General features: G+C 33.5%; 1 protein-coding gene and 1 long non-coding RNA gene across 2 annotated transcripts in view; one reads left to right on the top strand and one right to left on the bottom strand.

Annotated features, from left to right (window-relative positions):
* The window catches only part of LOC148271676 (uncharacterized), a 70,338-nt gene that overhangs the window by 40,448 nt on the left and 9,389 nt on the right, over positions 1-20,501 (top strand). The window lies entirely within an intron of this gene.
* Positions 322-20,342, bottom strand: LOC148271677 (uncharacterized). Its single transcript, XR_015825044.1, has 4 exons — positions 20,324-20,342; positions 5,575-5,616; positions 4,116-4,235; positions 322-447 (listed from the first exon to the last, which is right to left on the bottom strand). It is a non-coding gene; the product is annotated as an uncharacterized LOC148271677 (long non-coding RNA).

Below are 20,501 nucleotides of genomic sequence, written 5' to 3'. Positions count from 1 at the left end.
TTTTTTCTTTCATTCTTCATACTTCATAAGTGTTTTGAAAAAACAACGCATTATCCATAAATAAAAAGTCGATTACGGGAATAATCTAAGTCGGTTATTCGAACTATTAATATTGATAATAATCGTTTGCGATTAAGCACACCCCAACAGATTTATGTCTGACAGACCGGGTCGTATTCATTTTACAACGCGTGTGAAAAGGTAACAGATTTTGTATGCGTTTGCAGGATAAGCGCGGTAAAATATCGGGTCGTATGGATTTGCGTGGCAGGTGTGAAAACGGCCGTAGTATGGATTTGCGTGGCAGGTGTGAAAACGGCCATAGAGTCTAGATGTATTTGAAGACCACGGGAGTCGCGAGCGGAGTGCGCCGAATTTCGTCCCGTAGCGAACGCATCTCTCGCAGAAGAACATATTGGACTTGGCGAAGTTGCTCCCTCACTTCACCTGCAAAATACGACAAATCACAAGTAAAAATATTGAAATTCTGGCCGTGATGTAAATACAAAAAGTGTTTTTTTATTTTTTTTATAGCCAATCAACAGGCTTAAGAGAGGCCTAATAGATTGACATTAATGATATTTATTTATTCAAATGTACAAAACAGCACTACAGAAAATTACGATGTACCTTTTTTTATTTGTTTATTTTTCCATACATATATTATTTACAAAGAGATATAATTACAAAAATACTCTTTCGAAAAATACATCTTAAAATTAAGCTATAACATGAATTGGAAAAAATGCCCACAAAGACTTCAGCGTCTGAGCGTAGACCAAAATGGACACCAAGTCATTGGAATAAAAGGCATAATAGTACTACACACGTGCGTTTCCAGAAACTGTCTAGCAGCCAGCGGGCCACATGGCGACGGTATCTACCTACTGTCTACAAAAGCTTCTCTTCGGACATCTCTCCCTTTGTTAACCATGGAGTTGAAACAGTGTTTTTTTTATTTAGTTTTTTGTTGCTTACTTCTTGGCATGAACACTTGACCAATTTACTACTATGCTCTATTTTTTATAAATTTATTGATATTGTTTTAACTTTGCTGGAATTCCTTTCGTCCATGCGCTTTGTAGCTGCACGATGATTGGTTATCTAGCTTTCATATATCAACTTTAAAATACCTAAATTTTGTAAATGGGGTCCAGAATTCCAATCGTCTATGCGCTTAGTAGCTGCAAGACGTGTGGTAATCTTACTCCTTTTTATTATTCATATTATTATTATTTTTTAATACACTAAATTTATTTGTCAATTTTTAAAATGTGTAAATGGGGGCTAAATTTCTAACTGTCTATGCGCTCTGTAGCTGCAAGACGTCCTGTAATCTAGCTCCTATCTGTTATAATTTTTGATTGATCTTAATTGAAAACGAGGAACTAGAATCCCAACCGTCCGCTCTGTAGCTGCGAGACGTACTGTGATATTTATTAATTGTACAGCGCCCTTGAGGTGATTTTCACAAAAATAGCGCTTTATAAATTATCCAACTATATATGACTTTTGTGAAGTAAAAGAGCAGAAACCGTTATCACGCCGGTGAGATTAATCCGGCTGAACCAAATCACCTACTAGGCAACGCCTGAAAACAATTTTCCAATTTTCATAATTCTTCCTTTACCAGGTGTAAAGTGGCCACTTAAACCAGCCAATGACAGGTCATAAGCCCTGTAAATGCCTAGACTTTCATATTCCCTTCTCAAAAATGTTTTCCCTCTCTGTTGAAATAAATTTATAACCTGATTTTATATAATTATGTTGATTTATATGTCAAGCACTATTAAACAAATAAATTAACGTACCAAATATGAATGATTTTTCGCGTGTCAATATAAATCACTCCTTAGACGTTACTACAAAGTTATGTCGTCACTTTTGCTGACAACTGTCATTCTAATCAAGCTATATTTTAAGATTTGTTTATGTCCTCCTTTTGTTTTTATAACAGCCTGAACACGTTTTGGCATGGAATCAATTAAACTTCGGCAATTTCCTTTTATTCTGTCATCTCGAAACCACATCTGAATAACAGCACAGCTTCTATCATGTTTATCTCGGTGGTGCAGTCCAATTTTTGTATCCTAGATTTACAAATCGCCCACAAATTTTCTATAGGGTTATGGTCAGGTGAATTTCCAGGCCAGTCTAAAAGAGTTATCTTTTTATCATTGAAATACCTAAGCATAAACTTCGACACGTGACAAGGAGCCGAGTCCTGTTTAAATACAGCCCCACATGGACAACATTTACTCAGTTCTGTACTCGAGTGCTGCTCCAATAGAGCTTTATACTTTAGGCTATTCATCATTCCTTCTACTGGTATCAAAGATCCAGTCCCCATATACGAAAAGCAGCCCTAAAACATCTTCTTCACGGGATATTTCACCGTTTGGTCAATATGAGCCACAGAAGGTTTTCATCCCCACTTTTTCTAACAAATTTTGTGCGATATCCCTGCACGAGAAAGCGGGTCTCATCTGAAAACAGCAGCTCCCTCCAGTCTTCTTCAGTCCATTTGGTATATTTTCTAGCCCAAATGAGCCTTTGCTTCATCAGGAGTTGGTTCTTCTGTAGTCAAATTGCTTTTCTTCCAGATTCAATGAGTCTTCTTCGTACTGTTTAGTCATGTATCATCACCCCAGTAGCTGCCAAATCTCGTTGAAGTTTGTAACTCTTTTTCTGGGGTTTAACTTAATATTTCAGATTAAAGATATTTTATCTCGGACACTAGTTTTCCGATTTCTTCCACATTTCCTAATTATCTTTGCTTCAACTGACCCTGTTTCTCTTTTCTGCTTAACAATCTTGCTGACTGCTCCCTGACTCACAAAACCTTCATTTGCAATGTCCTGAGTCATTTATACATGTTCACTTAGCTTATAATCTTTTCCCTTTTCCTCGGCGTAATTTTCATGATTTAAACCAACTCAAAAACACTTTTATATATGCAAGCAATTTATAAAATTAGTCCTTTATAGAGAAAATGTTTAAAAAAATCAACACAAACACGAATATGAGCTCTCAAAAGATTAAAGGACTGTAAGTCATAATTTTTGGCGCTAAACAACTGTCAAAATGAAAAAATGACAAAAATTACTCGTATTCCATTGATCCGCACTAACGTAAACAGATCCCAATGCGCAGCGTCATCGGTACCAAGTAAGTCCCCATTTGGATTTTATTACTTATGTTCTTATTTCAAAAATTGTTTTAAATCTATGTTCGGTATTCCCGAGCATACCCTGGAGAAACTCGGTCGGGTAGAGCCGAGGATAATGCCCGAACTCTCTCATGTAGATGTATCTCAGAAAATTATTTTGGATTTTCTCTATCATAAGAGAGTACTTCAGTTCATGTCGCCCCCAAATCATCGAGCCACTCTCGAGTCTACTTCGCACCGAGGAGTTGTAAAGAGTTCTCAGTACGCAGGTATTTTCAAAAACCCTGGCAGTACGTAGAACGAATCCTTAAATCTTCAATGATTTACCACTGATTGCCTTTATGCGATCATGAAATGTCAGGGTGCTTACAAATCTAACGTCCAGATCCTTAACATTTGATGTTCGTATCAGATACTGATCATTAATTTTGTAGCGAAAAAATAAAGTTTTTTTGGCCCTAGTGAAGGACGTGACCGAACATTTGGAAACATTAAACCTAAGTTTTTTTCGTCTTCTCCATTCACATATATTAGATATATCCGCTTGGAGAAGACGAAAATCGTTCAAAGTTGTCACCTTTAAGAAAAGTTTTAAATCATCCGCAAATAACAGAAAACGCGAGTTTAAAATGTCATTTTTAATATTATTAATAAAAATAGAGAACAACAATGGACCCAGGTTAGAGCCTTGCGGGACACCCGAGAAAGTATGGAAACACTCTGACGCGAATAGACCGTAGAAGACGTATTGGTTTCTATTTTGGAGGTAGCTCGCCATTAATTTTAACATACCATCCGGGAAACCGATATCATACAGCTTTTTTTATAAAAGATCATGGTCGACAGTATCAAAGGTTTCCTCATTATATCCGAGATCTCGCCATTTCCGCGATCGTCACAACCAAGTTCGACCGTGCACGGCTCGTGTAATGGATGCGATACTCACGCGCTTGGCACGCTCCTATGATGTGTCGGCTCACCGACGCGCGTGCCGCCAGCTCGCCCTGCTCCGTCTTGAGGGAGCACAGCGTCCGCTGCACCTCCAGAGGAGCGCTGTCTCGAGCAACTGGACAAAAATAAAAGCTCATTATCTGTACCTACCTTTAAGATCTAAATTTATTGTAACAGAGTCAAAACATTTTGAGAACGGGATATTGAAGTCTAGCCTTATGACCTGTCATTGGCCGGGTTGAGTGACCAGTTTTCACATTGTGTATCATTCATTATTTTGCCTACGTTTAAACGTCCATATTTCCTCGACTCGTCCCTCTGTTGACTCTTGCGAAGTAAAAGAGCCGAAACCTTTTTTAAAGTGGGCGAGATTCATTTGGATGTTTTATTTAACTTACTAGGCAACGCCTGAAAACAATTTCCAATTTTTATATTTCTTCTTGTACCAGATTCATACCATTCAGCGATGTTTTAAGTATGTCCAAATGTTTGCAGACAGGCTGGATTTCTTTCCTAGGGACTCCATTTGTTGCACGAATTTTTTGTACCTTTTATACCAGTTAGTTTAAAAAACCATGTTTTCGGTATGGACAAATGCTTGCAGACATGCTGGATTTCTGTTGCAAGATAGTTTTGATGCATAGGTATTGGAACATGTATTTCTGTCACTTTCTCACAGATGCCTCCCCAATGCTGTGCGAAAAAGACAACCGGTCGTCGAATTGATTATGCTTTACTAAAATCGACAAAACCGATTTTTTATAATGAGGATCAATAATGAAATTTTGTGTATCTGGGAAATATGTTTACTAGGGATGGAATGACTGAGAAAGATATTGAAAGGAGGCTGAGTCCGGGAACAGAGTGAACGGTACACTTAAATCAACCTTGGCAAATAAATGTTTTTTGCAAGAGGCAAAATTAGCAGTTCACAATGGAGTCCCGGGGTATGGGAGTGAAGTATGGACTTGAAAAAACAGGGATGAAATAGGCTGAATGCTGTCGAAATGCGATCTATCGGGCGAATGTGTGGTAAAAATATGTACGACAGATGCACAAATGTCGAGATCTCTACATTATGTAAGGCTGAGATAAGCATTATCGACAAAATCAAGAAAGGAGCTCCGCGATGGTTTGGATATGTAGAGCGAATGGACGGCGAAAGAACGGCTAAAAATATTTACAATGCGAGTGTTGATGGATGCAAAAATAGAGCAAGATCGAGAAAGACATGGCTTGACCAAATCCAACATAATACTCAAAGATGGACGTGTTAAAAGTCGGAACAATCGGCGCGCGTGCATGAGAAGATGTATGAATGTAGAGGAAAGATATGTATGCAAAGATATAGTGATGTAGCGTTCTATCCTATCTGCCTATCCTTACGGGGAAACGGCATGCTTATTTATTTTTTTACCATAATTAATGTTCGGTATTTATGTGTTGATCTGTACCTTTGTTGTCATAAGGAATATGTTCAAACACATTGCTGCCATCTGAAAAGTAAAAATAAATAAATATTATGTCAAGTAGCCAATAAGAACATAAGATAAAATTTTGTTTAAATTATAATTCAAATCATAGAATGGTCCAGAAGGAGCGTAGAATCATATTTGAATACATCGGACTGTGTCCAAAAATCCCCCCACTTTGCCTCACTTTAACCGTGCGCATGCGTGAAGTCGCCGCGTCATGTTGCCAGATCGCGAAAATTATAATCATAAAACAAATGTAAGATAATTATATTCTTTAAAAAAGCAATTTGTTAATTTCTCTAAAATTTTATTTTACACGCGGAAACATTGATTAACACAACCGAATAAATAAGTAAAGGGTCATTTAATAAGAGTAATTTTATTAATGAACGTTGAACTTAAAAAAAAAAAAATACATAAATCGGATATTTTTAAGACATGTTAACCTGTCGCTCACTAAGCATTCAAAAATTACACGTGATCCGAACGGGGGGACTAAGCGACCCCAGCGCCTACTTGTATATGGCATCAGAAGAATAAAACGTTGGAAGTGTTTATGACCGTGGAATAATTTATTCATGTTTTCGCGTAGACATATTTTACTCATTCGTAAATTATATACATTTTTGCTAGTTTGCCGAATGCTTGTATACATAAAGTGAAATTGACCATATTGATATATGGGGGATTCGAATCCCCACCTTCGGTCTGGCTAGGTTAAATAATATTTGATGTTTTAAAGATAATGTCAGTCAAATATCCACCACGGCGTTGTTTAATTCGAGGTCCAACATTCCAGTTTAATGAATTATTTATCTGTGAGTCCCCAATGTACCCAAGTTTGTTTTAAATTTCAAGAGGCGCAATCTGCCGGTCGAAAGGGGGGGCAATTATAAACGCTTTCTTCATCGATACATATCGAGACAGTATAAAGTAAAATCGATATTTATTTTTGAAAATGTGTATATTCGCATGAAAATTTAAAGTATCTTTGTCCTATTCTATTTTTCACACAAAAAACTCAATTTTACTGCGGACGAAATTAACTTTCCATAGAATATAATGGTATTTAATTGTTTTGTGGTTGGCCCCTTTTTTATTAAAAGCCTATTTAAAATATAAGAAAGAAATAAGTAAACTTCGAAGTTGAATTGAATTCCGACATAACTGTCAGTTTCTGAAACGAGTGGCTAGATGCAATAAATGATGTCGCTAGATTCTGCCATATAAAAAAAAAATTGTTTTTGTATTTTTTGCTTCTGTTTTACTTTCTTTCTGAGTGTACGTATCGAGACGTCAAAGGAGCCGGCTTTGTAGTCTATCGGTAGATACATACAGACGATCATTAAACGTGCCGTCTTAGTAATTGTCAAAAGTCATATAATAATCGTATACGAGGGGGAAATTTTGGCTTCAATTGGGATTTATTGGAGTTTATAATCGCTTTGAAGTGGGCACTTTTTATCACAGAAGCCTATAAAATATAAATGAGAACTATTTTAAATTTTAATGAAGTAAGGAACGCGGACTAATTTTTGCTGTCATTCAATTGGCTTGTTTCGATCACATGTCGATATGACAGTAGGTAGAACATACCGATGTAAGATACAGATAGTACATAAGTTAAGTATACCGTCTCAATATGTACAGATGAAGAAAGCGTGCATAATCGAGGCCTAGATACTTTCTCCTGTATCGAGTTTATAATACAACCCAATCAGGATAATGTTTGTGCCGTGCTGATCGTGTTTTAGAAAATAAAATAATTATTATTTTCAGTACAATCAAAACTCTTAATTGCTGAACTGTTCGCCCTCTTCTAGAATATGCCTCCTAGAATAGTGGTCTGGTCTCCATTCTATGTCAATCGCATAAATCACATTAAATCAGTCCAACATCGCTCGCTTCGAAAAGTAGCGTGGATGCTCAGACTAGAGAGGTAATTATTCTTATGCTGAGTCAATGTTCAATATTCCTAATCTACAAAAACGCAGAACTAATATTGATTCTATATATATGTTCGGCATACTAAATGGTATAATCGATGTTCCATCATTACTGGGACAAGTAAAATTAAATATTCCGACTTGTAGGTTTAAAAACAATGAAGTAGTGTTCATCGATCAGCATAAAACAAACTAAGGCCTTAATTCTCCGATGACCCGTCTTTGTCGTATAGTTAACTCTAGACAACATCTGGACTTTTTTGGTTTGAGTTTACAGCGATTTAATCGAGCACTAAATAAATAGTCCAGATCTTGTTTCGATGTCCCTTATGTTTGTCAATGCTTCTTTTCTTTTTTTATTTGTTTTAAACGATTCTTTTATTGTAATATAAAAACCCTATGAATTGTATACATGTACAATGTCCGTTAATAAATAAATAATTGTATAATAATATATTACCCTTTGAGAAGTACGCTGGTGCTGCTGGGACGCGGGAGTTTGTCATTAAAAATATCGTAAGAGTTATAAACCAATCCATTCTCCTTTAACGCTGTAAAAAAAACTGTTTTCAAAAATATATTCGCTTCACAGTGGAGCCCCGGTGTATTGGAGCAAAGTATGGAATTGAAAAAACAAGGAACAAAGTAGGCTGAATGCTGTCGAAATGCGATATCTGTGTGGTCAAATTATTTTTATTTTATTTTATTTTATTTTTTTATTTTTTATTTTATTTTATTTTATTTTATTTTATTTTATTTTTTTTTTTTTTATTTTATTTTATTTATTTTTTTTTTTTTTAAATTTTATTTTATTTTTTTTTATTTTATTTTATTTTATTTTATTTTATTTTATTTTATTTTATTTAGGAAATCAACAGTTCTACATACATATTTATAGTAAACAAACAGATATAGTGTATAAACTCAGAACTAATAACAGATTTCCACATAGTATACAAAGTTAGTAAAGAAAATATATTACATATCAAATAAATACATATAAGTTTATACATATAAAAATGTTATTTTCATTTACTCGTTAATATTTTTCAATAATCAAAGATTTTTTAATTTTTTTTTAAGAACAGTAAGTTTTTGTAAATTGGGCGGGATTAGGACAAGGATGCTTGAAGAGAGGATAAGGAGGGGAAGGGAGATGTACATATTTATTATTGTAATGTCTACCAAGTTACATAATGCATTTTTAGTGTAAATTTTAAATCTGACAGAGTGATGTTTGTGTAATCTATATCTTTAAATTTTGTATTGTACACTGAAAAAGTCCTACGAAAAAAAGCATTTTTAACATACGATGTTTGACTTATTAGTACATGAAACAGGTGGTACCGTCTACAAATCCTGGCTGGCACATGTATTGTTATTAAACTAAGTAGTTCTGTACAGTCAACTATTCCTGTCATAATTTTGTAAAGTAGTAGTTGGTCCGCACACATTCTGCGGTATTGTAGAGAAGTGATTTCATGGTAGGTGGAGGCAGCGAGAGTTGATACATAAGAAATACCGGTTTTGTATTTAAGGTACTTTATAATATTTTTTTGAATATTTTCTATTCTTGTTATATATGTATATGGCATACTGAGGATTCCATATCTGAGATGCGTATTCCAAATGGCTTCTGACAAACGTATAATATAATGAAATTAGGGCCTTTGGATTATCAAAGTGTTTACTCATTCGAATTATGAAACCTAACATGCTCAATGCTCATTGACATATAAATACACAAACGCGCCCCATACAATGAAATAGTAAAAACACGAATATTTTTTTTTGGTTGCTCGGATTGCAAAGGCATAACAAATTATAGTCCTTAAAATATAGCTTGATTAAAATGACAGCTGCCAAACTAATGTCACTAGTGATGGGAAATGACTGATCACTGATCATGTACCGATCAAATCAATTTTATCAGTTTTTTTATGCAAACATGAGACTCTGTTTCCGAAAATTGATATAAAAACGCAAAACAAGCCTATTATAGTGTGTTTAAGACAATTGTTTGCTAAGAAAAGTAGCATGGATGATTGACCTCAAGAGGGGAGACTATACTTAAGGAGAAATGGACTCAATGTTCAAAATCTCAAGTCTACAAAAACCTAGAAATGACATTGACTCCATATTTATGTTTAATTTGCTGAATGGCTTAATTGATTTACCATCGTTACTGGAACAGGTGGCATTCAATGTTCCGATATAATAATGTGCTGTTCCTCGATCAACACATCGCAAACTATAGCTAGCATGCACCAATGTCCCGATTGTGTCGTATTGTAAACTCGAGACAAGATCTGGACTTTTTTGGTGTAAGTCTGTATGGATTTAAAAATTCACTAAGATAGACCGGATCTTGTCTTGAGGTAGTATTTTTTTTGTCCTAGCTTTAATTTAAATTAATTTTATTAGTGCCTGTATTTATTATAAGAAATTGTATTTGCCATCGTTAGAATGGACTGCATAAGTCCGTCAAATAAATAAATGTAGTAGATAAAGTAATTGTTAATTTTGTTAGTAAACTATGATTGTTATTATTTTTATTTATACTAAAAAATAAGTCGTTTTCATGACTAAAATAACAAAGAATGTAGGTCATCTTGTATTTTATGACGGTCATCAATTGATTTTATAATTTTGAATTTTAAAATATGACCTTAAAAGGTCACCCGCAAATAAAAGTTATTTTTCATTGAAGTCGTTTTATGATCTTAACTAATTTTAAGCTTTTTTTTAGTTAAGTCGTTTTCGTTATCATACAACATGCGATATTATACAACCTTGCTGCCAGAAATTCGCATATGACATATTACTGTAATATTTCATTGACATATTACTGTAATATTCCAAGTAACAAACGTGATGCGTGGATTCCCTTGCACCAGTGGGTGCGTATAGAAAAAATAATAATGTTATGCGTTCTATTTTTTAAATAATGCATATTTTGTCTCGCCCTATTGATTTTAAACAATGAACAATAATTTTCGGTAAGTAATTTAAAAGGAATTTATTTCTCCATTGAAAATTCGTTTGAATTGTATTTTTATGGCTTTCTCAAAGCGTGTTTAAATATTTTGTTTCTATGAAGAAGTGATTGACTGAAACAAGATTTTTCGCAAAAGCCGAAATCGAATTTCGGCTTCTGTTCTCTGATAGTTTCGGTTGTAACCGAAACATATAAATAAGTTAAAACTCTTTAAAACGCCCAAAATTAGGCTTTTTTTTGTTAACTCTTAAAAGTCTGTGGTAAATAATCCCTTTGCGCGCGGTGATGTAACATTGTGTTACCGCTAGTAAAGACGGTATATTCTAAAGTTCCGACATTTTAAAAAAACAAAAAACATGAAGACGTACTGTTTAATAATTTATTTTCCATAATTTATGCAAATAAACATTATTTAGCCCTGCTATAGCAAAATATATTGAAAATCATCAATACCTATTTCTTCAGGTAACTCGTTGTACAGCTTCAATCCCTCGTACAATGAGTTTTGAGATTCTGTTTTTCTCCTCATTGCTAATCTTATCTTTTTTTATCCCCTGTTTCACAAGTATGACATTGTTGGTTAAATCGTATTATTGTTTTTATTTTATTCATCCTCTTAATTATTTAATGTATAAAATTGCTACATTATATTTAATTCGTCGCTTTACTGTGAGCGAGCCAATTCCTTTGTGCATTCTTTCTACATTAGAATAGATATTTCTTTTGAGTATAATCCTCATCGCCTTATTTTGAAGAATTTGTATATTTTTAATTTTTCCTTCATTACATAAAAAAAGAATGAAAGAACAGTAATTTATATGTGGACATATGATTGTTTTATATATAAGAACACTACTCTTAATATTCCATAAATGATTTTTTTTGTTACATATTGATAATGTGTTTTGAAATTCAAATATCTATCCAAGTAAACTCCGAGATACTTTATTCCATCCACAGAATTTAATTTAAATAATCATATTAATATTGTATCCCTGGGGTATATTTTTTCGCCCAATATTCATATATTTCGTTTTTGAGATATTTCATTTTAATTTATTCACTTTTAACCATTTTGATATATTTCCTAAATTGAAATTAATCTTATTTATCACTTTATCATAATTATCTTCTGATATGTAAACTAGTGCATCATCTGTACATAAGTGTCTAAGTACCTGATTGGCGTTTTCGCCGACAACATTGACAAAGTATCTCACATATGGTTGAAATTGCGAGTAAAAAATCTAAGCTTTGTGAACTTAGTAAGTACGGCTCGGCACCTTATTACAATTTACAACTTCACAATGTTTTTTTTAATTTTTTTATGTTATATAGCGGACCCGACAGACGTTGTCCTGCCCGAACCTTAGCTTGCCTGCTATTAGTTTGGAAAAATACTTTTAATTGATAAGTAGGTACCTAGGTAATTGTTTATGGTTGATTCCAAAACATAAAATAAATATTTTTTCAAATATGGCATTCTTTTTACAAACGTCAAACTCCGATCTTCTCACCAACAGACTGGTGTACTTATGTAGGAATACGATTTTTGAAAATGTATTGTATTTAATATTATTTTAGTGTTACCAAACATCCAGTAAAAAGAAATAAATGGAAGAAATTATAAGGAATTTAAGAAAATAATCTGATTGGAATCCATAAAAAGCAAATGTCGTTTATAAACATTCAAAAACAAACTTTTTTATACACAAAAAAACAACATATTTCCATTTTTGTGTAAACGCATTCTCCTCCAATGTAACCCTGGTAGATCGACGAATAAAACATTTATGCTCTGAACTTCATTTTTACACATTATATTGGCGATTTTAATATCCACGAACACGTACAGAGCAAAGATCTATATTTCTCTGAAAACCGCACGTAAATCGGTTAAGCCGTTTAGGAGGAGTTTTAGGAGGTGACATCACACGTACAGAGGAATTATAATAATAATAATATTTGACTGATTTATATAGCGCCATTTTTGTAAAAAATCACCTCAAGGGCGCTTTACAGTTGTATACCTAAACTGACGTTCTAACTAGAGTAAAGTGAAATAATATATTATAGGGTATGATGCCCATGAACATTGACTATGCCACGGCTGCCGCTGGTTCAAGTGATTTTTCCAGTGGTACCTCGGTAACGGTTCCCCCGACGACGGAGTCGGCGGTTGCAGTCCTCCCCGGTGTGCCTTCTTCAAAGACTGTAAAACTGTTACAAACAAAAGCACCTTGGGAAAGCGGAGGGAAGAGGAAATAAAGTCTTATCACTATTATCCGTTCCATAAGGACACTGCGAGCGACGATATGTCCTCTTATTTGACTTCATTGGCGAGTACCGCCTCATTTCATGTGACAAAAATCAAATCGCGGGGTGGCTACTCGTCATTCAAAATCGGAATCCCGAAAATTGCCGTAGATACAATTTTGCGAAGCGAGAATTGGCCGCGTAAATCATATATCAGAGAGTGGGATGTAAAACCGCGAGATGCGCCGCGACTTCCACAGTAAAGTGGCGAGATAGCGATAATACAATAGATGATAAACTGAATTTTTAAAAACGAGACGCGAGGATTTTTATAAGTGTTTCAGCCTGTGACCTTGATGTCATAACATTAACCAAAACTTGGTTAAATGGAAGCGTTTTCGACTCTGAATGTTTGATAGTAATTTTACAGTAGTAAAGCTAGGGTTTCCTAGGACAGCGGTGCCAGTATCTTAACGGCCGTAGTGAACGATAATGCGGTAGACAGCCGTCGTAACGGTGATTAGAGAGTGGTTTCCTAAGAGAACAGTGTTATCAACAACGTTTTTCTAGGAAACCACTCTCTAATCACCGTTACGACGGCTGTCCAGCGCATCACCGTTCACTACGGCCGTTAAGATACGGGCACCGCTGTCCTAGGAAACCCAAGCTTAAGATGAGATCGCGGTGGCCACAGGCAGGGTGGGGGGTGTTTATTGGCTGTGAGAAATAGGAAAAACTTGCAAGCCGAGCGTTTTTCTGTTTTGGAAACGTCTAATGAAGATCTCTGGATAAAACTGACGTAAAATCTTTAGATATTACGTTCATCTGTGTATTGTATTTCCCTGCGGCGAGTGAGACGAATATGTATCAATTGTTCTTCGATAAGGTGCTATCCAGTTTAGAGCTACTTCGGGACAAAATTGTAATTATATTGGGAGACTTTCTCTCTTATGATAGAGAAAATCCAAAATAAGTTTCAGAGATATCTCTACATGAGAGAGTGCGGGTATTATTTATCCTCGGCTCTATCCGACCGAGTTTCTCCAGGGTATGCTCGGCTACAACTATGTGTATTTGACTACACATTTTTATCGATTGTTGCGCGGTATTGTCGATAATCCTGAGATTATGATGAGCATTGGTTTGTATGTTCCTGATAATTACCTAAGACAGCGTCAGCATAGATCGTTTCATATTCCGATATACAGGACCAACCTGCCGATGGTTATGCCTGTTGGAAGAGCTACCGCTATGCTGAACAACATCGCTCTGGATATTGATCTGTTCCGTGTATCCGAAGGGGTTTTACGGAGCAGGATTCTCCTACTACTTTGACATGAATCTCTTTCATGTATTTTTTTAAAATAATATGTACGTATTAAATGTGTGTTTGTAATGTATATGTTATATTAAAATAAATGAATTGAATTGAATTGATAGTCTCAAGAAGTGGGATTTTAGTTGGGATCCGAACTGACTGGGACTGTCGATGATTCGTAAGTTTAAAGGCAATCGGTTCCAGGCAGAGGGAAGCGCCGGATTTCGACAAGTTTTCCTCTTCCCGAATCAAATGCTGACCTAAGAGTAGGTTCCCTTTGCCATGTATTTTCCCCAATACAAAGGTCCGATATGTATTTTGGAGCCATTTCGTGAAGGGATTTGAATACTGTCCGGCAAAGCGTGTATTTTATTCTCTCTGGGCTTTTTAACCAGTGCAAATTTATTTATTTATTTATTTATTTATTAACGGACATTGTCCATGTATACAATTTATAAGGTTTAAATATTACAATAAAAGAGTAGTTTAAAACATTTAAAGAAAAAAGGAAGAAGCATTGACAAACATAAGGGACATCGAGACAAGATCTGGTCTATTTATTTAGTGCTCGTTTAAATCGTTGTAAACTTAAACCAAAAAAGTCCAGATCCTGTCTTGAGTTAACAATACGACAAAGGCGGGTCATTGGAGAATTTAGGCCATAGTTTGTTCTATGCTGATCGATGAACAGTACTTCATTGTTTCTCAATCTACGAGTCGGAATATTGAATATACACGTTGAACAGCCATGGTGACATCACACATCCCTGATTGACTCCTTTATGAATGTCAAACCACGATGTGTATGATTCATTTATCCTAACACATGCTGTGCTGTCTTTATATAGAAAAGCTAATAAACTTATAATTTCTGATCCGACATATGTGCGTTTTTTCTTCATGATTTGGTATTCGGTATATGGCCGAATACTGCATACCAATCTGCCGAATATCGAATATTTTAAAAAGTAGCCGAATAGGCCGAATAGTAGCCGTGTGCGTATGTCATCTATTTTCTATGATAAGGGCTCTTGTGATAACTCTCACTTGATTTCGGCTGAGATTTATTAGTTCTAGAGCAATCCTTTGAGAGTTTAAACTCTAAAAAATTCATTAATAATATTTTTTTAAATCATTATCAATGGAACATCGATTATACCATTTAGTATGCCGAACATATATATGGAGTCAATATTAGTTCTACGTTTTTGTAGACTAGAAATATTTAACATTGACTCTATTTCAGCGTAAGAATAATTATCTCTCTCTAGTCCAAGCATCCACGCTATTTTTCGAAGCAAGCGATGTTGGACTGATTCAATGTGATTTATGCGATTGACATAGAATGGAGACCAGACCACTGAGGCATATTCAAGAAGAGGGCGAACAGTTGAGCAATAAAGAGTTTTGATTGTACGGACATTAGAATCTCGAAGATGTTGTGAGATGTGAGAATATTTTTTTACTCCCGTAATAAGCCTCGCTGCTGCATATATAAAGATGGGCAATGGTCAATGCACAATGAACATTACGCGCGGGTGATGTCAGATAAGTTAACACGTAACCCTTGAATTTTAAACATGACTACTAGCAAGCGGAAGTGTTTCAATTTGTGAAAAAGTGGCAATTATTTTTAGAGTACAACGTTGCGAGAAAAATGTTGAGGCGCGTAAAAAGTTTTCTCTATCCTCAATGTTTACAAACAGCATTTGTTTTTGTGGATCTCAATCAGATTATTTCCTTATTAGTTTATTTTATTTTATTTTATTTTATTAGGGAAATCAACAGTTCTACATACATATTTTTAGTAAACAAACAGATATAGTGTATAAACTCAGAACTAATAACAGATTTCCACATAGTATACAAAGTTAGTAAAGAAAATATATATTACATATCAAATAAATACATACAATTTATACATATAAAAATGTTATTTTCAAGTACTCAATAATCAAAGATTTTTAAAATATTAATTTTGAGAACATTAAGTTACTGTAAATTGGGCGGGATAAGGACAAAAATGCTTGAAGAGAGGATAAGGAGGGGGGGGGGGGAGATGTACATATTTATTATTATAATGTCTACTAAGTTACATAATACATTTTTAGTGTAAATTTGAAATCTGACAGAGCGATGTTTCTGTAATCTATATTTTTAAATTTTGTATTGTACATTGAAAAAGTCCTACGAAAAAAAGCATTTTTAACATACGATGTTTTACCCATTTGTTTATTTTTACTGGATATTTAGTAATACTGAAATAATATTGAATTCAATACATTAAAAAAAATCGTATTCTTACATAAGTACATCCCTCTGATGGTAAGAAGACTGGAGTTTGAACTTTGCAAAAAGAATGTCATATTTGAAAAAAAAAAACGTTTTGTAATTTAACCATAAACAAGTACCTACTTAACTTCAATATTTGAATATAAACAAGTTTTAGTTTAGGAATTTAATCACAAACAAGTACCTAGGTACCTACTTATCAATTAAAAGTGTTTTTCCAAGGCAAGCCAACGTTCGGGCAGGACAACGTCTGTCGGGTCAGCTAGTTTTGTATAAAATTGTAAGATTCAATATGTCCATGTATTTATAATTTTCTCAAACTGAACGGTTTGGGTAGGTAGGAAGAAATTGCCTTAAGGCAGTAGCCCGCCCTTATATGTAAATAAATTGTATATGTATACGGGGTGTTCTTTAAACCCTGTTACATCCGAAACCACGATGATCGGTATGGGCAAGAAGACATATTAGCACATTTTCATAAATATTTAGAACAAAGAAAAATTAAAAAAATTAAATATTAAAAAAAACATATGGTTTCTGACTTCTGCAGGGGAAAAATGAGGGGAGTGCGGCGTGGTATCAGACTCCCCTCTTCCCCCTTCTCGTTTCACCCCTGCAGAAGTAAGCAACCATTTGCTTTTTTTGTTTTTTTTTTTTTTTAATTATTTAATCTAAAAAAATATTTTAATGTGCCAATATGTCTTCTTGCTCATACTGATCATCGTGGTTTCGGATGTGACCGGGTTTAAAGAACACCCTGTATAAAGTGTTAAAACAATTATACCCCGAATTCATTCATTAGACTTACCTGTAGAAATTATAACGGACTCAGTATTGATGTAGACATTTTTAACTGCACGTTGCATTTGTACAGAAAATTTCTTCATGGGGTCGATTATTTGGGATAGTTGCTGAATGTACATCTTGAGTGGTTTATGCTATGTATATGTGCCGCATGTAATGTATATGTTTGTGTATGTTTTATATGTGCGTTCATGTGTGTGCGTGGATGGCTCGGAGTGTACATTCGGTATTTTTATTTATTTTAATTTATTACCTCCATGGAAAACGCAAATGTAAACAATTATCCTTTTTTCACTTAAAATTCTTATTTATTTTTTATTTTTTGTCACATTTAATGTTTATATCTTTTTAATTTATGAAAACTTAATTGGTCTTTTTATGTTAAAAATTGTTGTTTTTAGTACTTATTTTGTATGACTGTATGTTTTCTAAATAAAATAAAATAAATAAAATAAATAACATAAATAAAATAAATAAAATAAATAAAATAAATAAAATAAATAAAATAAATAAAATAAATAAAATAAATAAAATAAATAAAATAAATAAAATAAATAAAATAAATAAAATAAATAAAATAAATAAAATAAATAAAATAAATAAAATAAATAAAATAAATAAAATAAATAAAATAAATAAAATAAATAAAATAAATAAAATAAATAAAATAAATAAATAAATAATCAAAAATAAATGAAAAATCAAATACAAACAAATAAATTCGGCGTGTAAAATAATCTTTAAAATACGCACCTTTAATTAGAAGACATTAGATAAATTTTCTTTTGATTCACAGTGTATGAGTTAAGTTTTTGAATGAACTAAATGATTAATTGATTTATAGAGTCAGTGACCATACAACAGCTCTTGACAAAGGAAATACCAAAACTGTTCTATTATTACGCCGGCAATATCATATATTGTAACGAATCATGTTTCAGCTCTTGAGATGAAATATTACTATAATAAAGTCTAATAATACACTGGATCCTCGTTTCGCATGGTTTCCAAATAAGAAGGTCCAAAATTTAAAACAAATAATTAAAAATCAACGCCGTTTTGTGGACGATGTTTTTTGTTTATTTACAGGGTCGGATCGAGAACTTCAGACATTTCTAAATTTCCTAAATTCATTACGTAAAGAAATAAAATTTACTTTAGAAATAGAAAAAGATAAAAAATTAAACTTTCTCGACTTGTCTTTGACAATAAAAAATAAAAAAATTGATTTCGATATATACCGTAAACCAACATATACAGAATAGGTGCGAAGGTTTTCACGGTCACTGTTATCAATATTATGTATCTTTTTTGGGTTTTTTTGGGTTTTTGGGCAAGGGACAAAGAAGAACAAGGAAGAAGATATTACCAGAGGGACTGCATACCTGCCATATGTACAGAATGTAACTGACAGGATAGCCAAAGTGCTGAAGAAACAAAATATTGCAACAACGTTTGGGACTGTGGGAAAAATAAAAGACCATTTAGTAAACCCAAAAGATAAAAATCCTCTGGAAACTGAAGCCGTGTACAAACTAAGTTGCCGAGGATGTGATAAAGTGTATGTTGGACAAACAGGGCGCACAGCAAAGAAGAGAATTGACGAACACAAAAGAGCGTGTAAACTTGGGCATCCAGACAAATCCGCAATAGCGGAACACTTTATAGACACAGGACATTTTTTCGCCTTTGAACCAAAAATTCTACATAAACCTAGTAATTATAGTGCACGAATAATAAAAGAGGCAATTGAAATACACAGACATCCAAATAATATAAACAAAGACGACGGGCTTAAATTAAATTCAACATGGTTCCCAGCACTACATATGACAAAAACGAATAGAAATGTGCCTACTGCCGGCTGCGACACGGTACAAATTACTAGTACATAAACATAATTATTCTTTCCTACAAAACTAGAAATGTGCCTATTGCTGACTGTGACACGGTACAAATTACTAGTACATAAACACATACATTTCTCTATAAAACACACAGTTTTCCCTGAAGATGGCTCCTGCAATGGTAGCCGAAACGTCGGATCAAATCCAACATACACGGTATCACCCAAAAAAGATACATAATATTGACAACATATGCAGACACAATTATTCATAATTCTTCAAATCATCCAATTGCCCATAAACATTTCGCATTCCATTCAATGATACATAGGTTAATTAACGTTCCACTAGATGATATTAATTTTAAAAAAGAACTTAATACAATAAAACAGATTGCTAATAATAATAATAATGGATATAATGAGAACTTAATTGATAAAATATTAAATCAAAAACAAAAACGCAAACTCATAAACAAATATTTATATTCGACTCCCACAGTAAATAAAGCAAACCCACGCAAACAATGGAGGCGGATTCTTTTTATAAATGACATTTTTTCAAAACAATTATCAAATTCCCTACCATCAAACATTTAACCGGCTTTCTACATAACTAATAATATAGGAACATTGTTAAAAAATCACAAAGACAAAGTCCATAAATATAATAAATCTGGAATATACCAATTAAATTGTAATGATTGCGATTCAATCTACATTGGAAAAACTAAAAGAAACTTTAATATTAGAGTAAAAGAACACTTAAGATGCTTAAATAATAATAATTTTTCTGAATTCGCAAATCATCTGATAGAAAATAATCATAACTTCAATAAAGGCACTGGATTAAAAGTACTTCATGTTGAAAATAAAATATTAGAAATTATAAAAGCGATTCATAATAAGAAAACAATAATTAATAACCAGATAAACAATATTTCTTTTAGTCCTCTCCTGTCTTACTTCGAAAATAATGATATCAGATTACCACCCGTGTAAGAAAAAAAACACTTGATTTATTGGGTCCACGTGTAGTATTTAGTGAACATGATAGAAATGAAATAAAAAGGAATCAATTCATTAGTTACGTAAACCTTGACAAAGAAGCTTGTTTGCTTTGAAACCGGTCGGTGAAAAATATAAATTAGTGGTTAAAAACAAAGTTGTTTTATTTATTTTTTTCATAATTAAAAATCAGTTTAACAATGCGTAATCTTTAATATTAAAAATGAGAAAGTGTGCTTATCTGTTTGTTTATTTATTACCAGCGGACCCGACCGACATTGTCCTGCCCGAACGTTGGCTTGCCTGCTATTAGCTTGGAAAAATACTTTTCATTGAAAACTAACAAGACAAATCGTTATACTTACAGAGGAATATTTTTATTTAATAAAATGAACAAAGATAATAAAAAGTACAGTCAGGAATACAATATATTTAAGA

The sequence above is a fragment of the Micrasema longulum genome, unplaced genomic scaffold (assembly GCF_059751315.1).
Source record: "Micrasema longulum isolate JH-2025_06_02 unplaced genomic scaffold, ASM5975131v1 h1tg002739l, whole genome shotgun sequence".
NCBI classification, from domain to species: Eukaryota; Metazoa; Arthropoda; class Insecta; order Trichoptera; family Brachycentridae; genus Micrasema; species Micrasema longulum.
This window is presented reverse-complemented; position numbering and strand designations above follow the sequence as displayed.